Genomic DNA, 6,493 nt, shown 5'->3' with positions numbered 1-6,493 from the left:
CCATCAGGTTCACAGGCAGCTCAACCAATTCTCTGCTTGCAAATAATCTCTTCTGGCATCTTTTGGGGCCCTAAACCAGGAATGTCACACCTAAAGACTGTGGGACCATGAAAATTCCTCCAGATACAAACCAGTCTCCAGGTGACACAAGTGACTACGGCAGCCTCCAATAATGCAGCGGGACCCAGGTTTGCTGTGTTCTCTTTGTCATCGTGGGTTTGTAATTCAGACTCACAGAGGGACTTGAGTTGGAAGGGACCTTAAAGACCCTCTAGATCCAGTCCCCTCTGCCATGGGCAGGGACGCCTTCCACTGGAGCAGGTGACTCAGAGCCCCTCCAAGCTGTGGCAAACACCCAAGGACCCCTTTTTCTCTGTTTTGCAAGGTCAGCTTTCCATGCTCACATTCACAGATGGCTCCAGTCTCACACAGAGCATTGCTGGCTGGTCACTCTTATCTCCACAGCCCATCAGAGATCCTATTTTGGATGGCTCTCACTGCTCCCAAGGCCCCAGGGAGCAGCCACTGCCTCTCCTCTGTCACCCGAGGACACAAGGAAAAACGTTGCACTCAGCTTTGGTCACAATGAAGAGACTAATTTATTTCTTCTGACTCCAATCATTTCTAGTTTTCAAAAGGTGCCAGTGGATTGGAGGGTGAATGTGCCACCTCTCCAACGACACTGGACAAACTACCAGTCTATCAAATTTCTCTGCCTCTATGAAGGAATGCAAAACAAGAGGTTGATTACAGCAAGTTGCCTGAGAAAATTCTCTACAAGAATGTAAACTCAGAAGGCTTTAGAAAATCCTGAGAAATCAAGGCAACACTCCTCCTTCTGCTTTCCCTTCCAGGATCAGTGATTTCCTGCCGCTTCCTCCATGTCTGAGACAACTGAAGAGATAAGGGGCTGAGGATGCAGCTTCTGGCAGAGAGTTGATAACACTCAGCTGAGTATTTTATTCTCCTGCCACTGAGCTGTCAGGCTGCTTACACAAAAAAAAAATCCTCCTGGTGTGGAAAGGGGCTGGTGTGAGCAGCAGGAATTGTTGCTGGCTGGAACATTTCAAAGAGCTGGACAAAAGAAGCATTTTGTGGAAGGCCACCAGCTGCCCTCTGTCAGCAGCACAAGGTGGGAGGTCCCCCTTGAAGGCCATCCCTGCACAAGGACAGCCTGGCCTCCTCCAGTACCCAGAACACCTTTCAGGCTTTCGGGCTGGCCTCGTCCCTCACTCTGGAGAAGCAGGTTGCTGTTGGAACTCTCATAGCCACAGCTCCCGGCTGGATTGCCGTGTCTTACCACTGACAGCCCTGGAGACAACAATACAGACAGGCTCCATCTGCAATAAAAGGGGACTTGGGTCCAGCTTTTCCCTTGGACCAGCGTGCAGCAAGCACACCTGGGCCTCATTCAGGTCTGTGTGGGCTGGTAGTCAGCTTCTGCTGGAAATTTAAAGCTTTTACCCTACTTTCCACAATAAAGAATGGAGCAAACCCAGCTGCACCAAACCCCAAATTTAACTCTAGCAATCACAATTTTCATTTTCCTCTATTCAAGCCTTGAAGAAAACAAACTTTACTTGAGTGAGCTGGAGGCACAGTGTCCTCCAAGATCATTCTTGAGTAGGACAACATTCCAGGGGAAGCCTGGCAAAGCCAGAGTTTACTGATGCTCAGGAAGCTTTGCAAGAGCTTCCACCGGCAGTGCTCTTGCACCCTCCTGAGCTCCTGGAGCCCTCAGTCACCCCAGGCACAGTTTGGACAGCAAGGGGATGGTTCCGTTTGGGACATGTGGGGACAGGAGGAGGGAAGACTTTGCAAACACTGTCACGAGGGCAGGGCTCTTTTCCTTTATGGTGCCAAGTGGTAGTACATAATCTTTGAGTTAATGTCAGGTGCTGAGGGGCACAAATTCTCAGTGAGAAGGACAGAGTGTCTCCACTCGCACAGCAAGGTAAGTGAAGGGGAAAGCGCAATCTATCTTTCATGGGAGGTGTTCAGTTTTTAACAAAATATTTTTTGCAGGAGACGTGCCTAGGCAGCGGTGATTGAGAGCATTTTGTCAGACTCACAGAGCATCCCCACATCTGCTTTGCCACATTTGCTCTCTTTTTTTCATGGTGAATGATTTCTGCTGCCAGGGTGGCTCCTGCTCGGAGTTCTACTGCCAGGGGAGTCCCGGAGTCTCCTCAGCAGGCCTTTGCAGCGAGTTCTGAGCCAACGTGTGGCTCTGCTGCCATCCCAAATCTGCCCTTCCCTTGCCCAGCCTGAGTGCAAGTGGGGCATGTGCTGGGCGTGGCTGGAGATTTTCATGGCCAAAATCCTCCTGCATTTACATCTGCTCCTGGCTTTGGGTGGCACAAATCACAAAACACCCACTGGAGTTGACAAATGGCATTTCCTGCAGATTGCTACAGCCGCACTGCTGATCGACAAACACACGAGAATCCATTTCATCCATTGGAAAATGTCATTTATTACAAATTGCTACACCCACTCTGACAATACAGAACTATACAAATCTCAATTTAGGTTAAAACCAGGAATTTATTAGATTATTACAACCAGTCTAGGTAAAAATATACAAATACCAACTTCAGTTAATAAAACTTCATTTATTGCCAACCTCTACAGCAACTCACTATACACAAAGATCAATTACGTGTTTAACAACTTAATTTATTACATATTTCTACAAGTGTAGAGCCCATTCAGAAATACAGAAATATGCATACCCTCTCTAAATAGCCCTACACTAAGAATTCAATCAATAGACTTATACAACAATGCCCTCCATACATCTTAAAATAAAATTAAATACATATGTACATGCACATATATATAAATGCACATACAAGTATAACAGTCTACAGATGTAAATATAGATTAAACATCACATGCTACATACAACAGATATACATACATTTATATCTATCAATAGATTAGATATATAAACCAAACCTGTCTATAAATATACAAATATCACTGTGCTAAGGTAAATATCCATCCAACTGCATAAATACAAACATAACTGCAACATAACTTTAAACAGAACGGCAAGCGGAGGGATCCCAGCTGACCCATCTTCAAAGCCTCTCCCTCGGTCTCTTCCTCCCGTGCAGAGCAGCTCTCCTGGACAGGGACGGCAGATGGCACAGCTGGGAAGCAAAGGGAGCACTGAGTCAGTATGGGGACGTTTTCCTTGGCAGCAGCTGCACTTTCATCAGGGAAGGGAAGATCTCAGAGCCTCCCCAGGAGGATTAGAAAGAAAAAGCAGCCGAGCGGGCCAGGCTGTGGTGAGCGCAGCCGCGGTGGGACTGTCCCGCAGCCCCGGCAGCCCGGCACAGCCGGCACAGCTCCCAGGCCCTGCCGGCACAGCTGCCTTGCCCAAGGACAGCCCCTGTGCCGGCCGGGGCAGCTGCGCTGAGCAGCCCCAGCACGGGCAGGGCCCGCTGCTGCCCCGCCGGGCAGTGCCCACGGCCACAGCCCACGCCACCCTCAGCCCCACCCTGCCTCCCCGGCCCTGTGGCCTCACCCGGGCTCTCTCCAGCGTGGCAGCAGCAGGTCCCCGTTCCCTGCTCTTGCTGCTGGCCTTCAGCTTCTCCCTGCTGGCTCCCGTCAGTCTCCGGCTGTCCTCGAGGTCTCCACTGCAGCTGTGGCAAAAGCGGAGGCTCTGCAACTGGTTCCAAGGCCTGGCAGAGCTGCAGTCCCGGAGCCCTCGGTGCTCCCTGCCGGCCCCCTCCATCCCCTCAGCCCCGCCATGCTCTCGGCAAAGCCCCAGCCCCCTTCAGTTTCTTCAGCCCCTCACAGTCCTCTCAGCCCCTCAGTCCCTCCTGACCCATCCCGTCCCCCTAGACCCGCCACCCCTCGGCCTGTGCCACTTCCCTGTCACCTCAGTGCCACCATCGCCCTCGGCTGCCCCACAGCCCTCAGCCCCAGCAGCACCTCAGGGTCACCGTCCCTTCAGCGTCACCGCCCCCTCAGCCCCCTCAGTCTCACCGTCCTTCAGCAGCTCCTCAGGGGACAGTGCCTGGGGCCACTGGCAGCTCCCACCGCTCCAGGGACACCCGGGGCTGGAACTGCTGCTCCGCCCGGCCCGGCCGCCAGCTCGGACCCAGCACAGGGAGAGGGGACACAGGGGGCACAGGGGAAAAGCAAGAGGTGAGGGAGGAAGCAGAGCAGGGGAAGAGGTTAAAAAGAGGCCTACACCTATACAGATATCAATCTATGTAACTAAACCCCCATATATCAATATAAATAGGCCTATCTACAAATATAACTATATATATGTAAATGTAACTATACACATGTATAAAGGCAACTATGGACATCTACAACTATAACTGCACATCTAAAAATATAAATATATACACCTAAAACTAAAAATAAATTAACTAGACAAATATCTATGTAGATAGATAAATATAACTACATAAATCTATAAAGACAACTACATATATGGATAAATATAGCTATACACATCTAGAAATATAACTAGAGACAGAGGAATTCTACCTGCCCAATGGTCACAGGCTCTCCCTCTGTCTCTTCCTGGCACACAGGGCAGCCCTCCTGGACACGTTGATCACACGGGATCTGGGAAGCAAAGGGAACACTGAGACAATACTGGCCCTTGTGCAAGTGTCCCTTGAGCACCAATTGTCCTTCTATCAGAGACATTAAAAGATGGCCTGAAAGGCAGACTCTCACTTGGCAATTTGAAGCCTGCTCTATAAAGAACAGGGATCCTTCCAAGTTGTCAAAACGGAACTGTGTAAAGTATTTAAGTATTCTAATAAAGTCTCAGAACCCACAGTGCAAATGGCACCCACGAGAGCTTGAAACACAGACAGTCCCAGTGACAGAGAGACCACAGTCCTCACTGAAATGGCTGAAGGCTGCTGGGGGCTGAGGTATGAACCAGACTGGGACACCCAGCTTGGTGGCACAACTCCCACAAGGTCAGGTTTATTCCCTGCTCTCTTGCCACAGCAGAGGACTCAGTGCCCAAGCCTCTGGCGAAGCGTGGAGGGCAGAGCTCGGGCAGGTTGTGCATGTGCCTTTGAACTAAAGGCACCAGGAAACACCAACCCTGCAGACAAGAACTCAACTCTTCTCGTCTCCCTTCCTGCCAGAGGCAGGCTCAGAGCAGCCGTCTCACACCTCTCTAAACCAACGGGGGGGGCTCTGTCCTTACCAGGCTCCTCGGGCTCTGGGGAACTGTTCTCGCAGCTCTTGGTGCCAGATGAAGTTTCCTCTGCTGCAGCCCGGTTCACAGGCTCCCCTCCTGAAGACTCAGGGGCAACATTCATATTGCCCTTGAAAGAACAACAGAAAAAAAAGAAAACTAAAGATCATTCAGTATTTTGCTGGAATCGCATCAAGGATACGGTTACTCTCCTTCTCCATGTAACAGCATTCCAAAGATTTCAGCCCAGCCTCTTCCATTCCCCTCCAATGGGTTACCTGAGCAGAGGGAGACCTTTCAGGCAGGGATCTCCTGATCTCCTGGATCATTTGCTCAACGGCAAAGCCAAGATCCACTGGTGGCAATTGCTCTTCACCAGGTGCATTCCAGGCTGAGCCAGAGGCCGTCGATGCTGCACAACCTGCACTGCCAGGTGGAGCGCTGGGGGCTGAAGTGCCCGAGGTGGCTGCAAGAATCCAAAGACATTGGTCACACTGCACAACGTGGCTCTGGGACACAGATCTCTGTTGCTGCCTTGGATCAACCATCACAGGAAGCAGGCAGGAAAACCAGGCAGAGAATCTTTTGCCTTTCTAGGTGCCCCTTCTAAATAAGCTTGAGAATTTTGGGCCGAGAATGACAGAGTCTTGTGGAAAAATACTTCAAACAGTCACTTTTCAGGACCTTTTGGGGAAAAGCAAGGCTACAACTCTTTTCCTACCTCGCGGGTCGTAGGCTGGGGGCTGCTGCTCCCTGTGGAGATGCTGGAAGCTGCAGGGCTGGATCCTGAGCACCTCCCGGTCGATGGGAGGCAGCTGCCCCCCGTAGAGCTGCTGGAAGCGGCTGCGAGGCCCCTCCCGCCCGAGCGGCAGCAGCGGCTCCCCGTAGAAACCGAAGAAGCCGCAGGGCGGGATGCGCAGCAGCTCCCGCTCGGCGGGCGGCGGCCGCTCCCCATAGAGCTCCTGGAAGCGGCTCGGCCCCTCCCGCCGGGCCGGCACCGGCCGGTCCCTGTGCAGCAGGTGGAAGCCGCAGGGCGGGCGCCGGGCGAGCAGCGGCCGCTGCCCGGGGGGCGGCTGGAAGCGGCCAGGCCGGGGGCTGCGCAGCTCCCGCCCGTCCGGCAGCGTCCGCTCCCTGTGCAGCAGCAGGAAGCCGCTGGGCGGGCGCCCGGGCGGCAGCGGCGGCCGCTCCCTGGAGAGCGGCTGGAAGCGGCTGCGCCCGTCCCGCCCGTGCGGCAGCGGCCGCGCCCCGGGGAGCTGCTGGGAGCCGCGGGGCGGGCGCCTGCGGCCCTCCCGCCCCGCCGCCGGC

At 53.1% G+C, this 6,493-nt stretch overlaps 1 long non-coding RNA gene across 1 annotated transcript; it reads right to left on the bottom strand.

Annotated features, from left to right (window-relative positions):
* Nucleotides 1–3,064: 3,064 nt before the first annotated feature.
* LOC137465979 (uncharacterized) lies at nt 3,065–4,257 on the bottom strand. Its single transcript, XR_010994926.1, has 3 exons — nt 4,000–4,257; nt 3,536–3,653; nt 3,065–3,158 (listed from the first exon to the last, which is right to left on the bottom strand). It is a non-coding gene; the product is annotated as an uncharacterized lncRNA (long non-coding RNA).
* Between the last annotated feature and the right edge of the window lie 2,236 nt (nt 4,258–6,493).

Source organism: Anomalospiza imberbis, unplaced genomic scaffold (genome assembly GCF_031753505.1).
Source record: "Anomalospiza imberbis isolate Cuckoo-Finch-1a 21T00152 unplaced genomic scaffold, ASM3175350v1 scaffold_124, whole genome shotgun sequence".
NCBI classification, from domain to species: domain Eukaryota; kingdom Metazoa; phylum Chordata; class Aves; order Passeriformes; family Viduidae; genus Anomalospiza; species Anomalospiza imberbis.
This window is presented reverse-complemented; position numbering and strand designations above follow the sequence as displayed.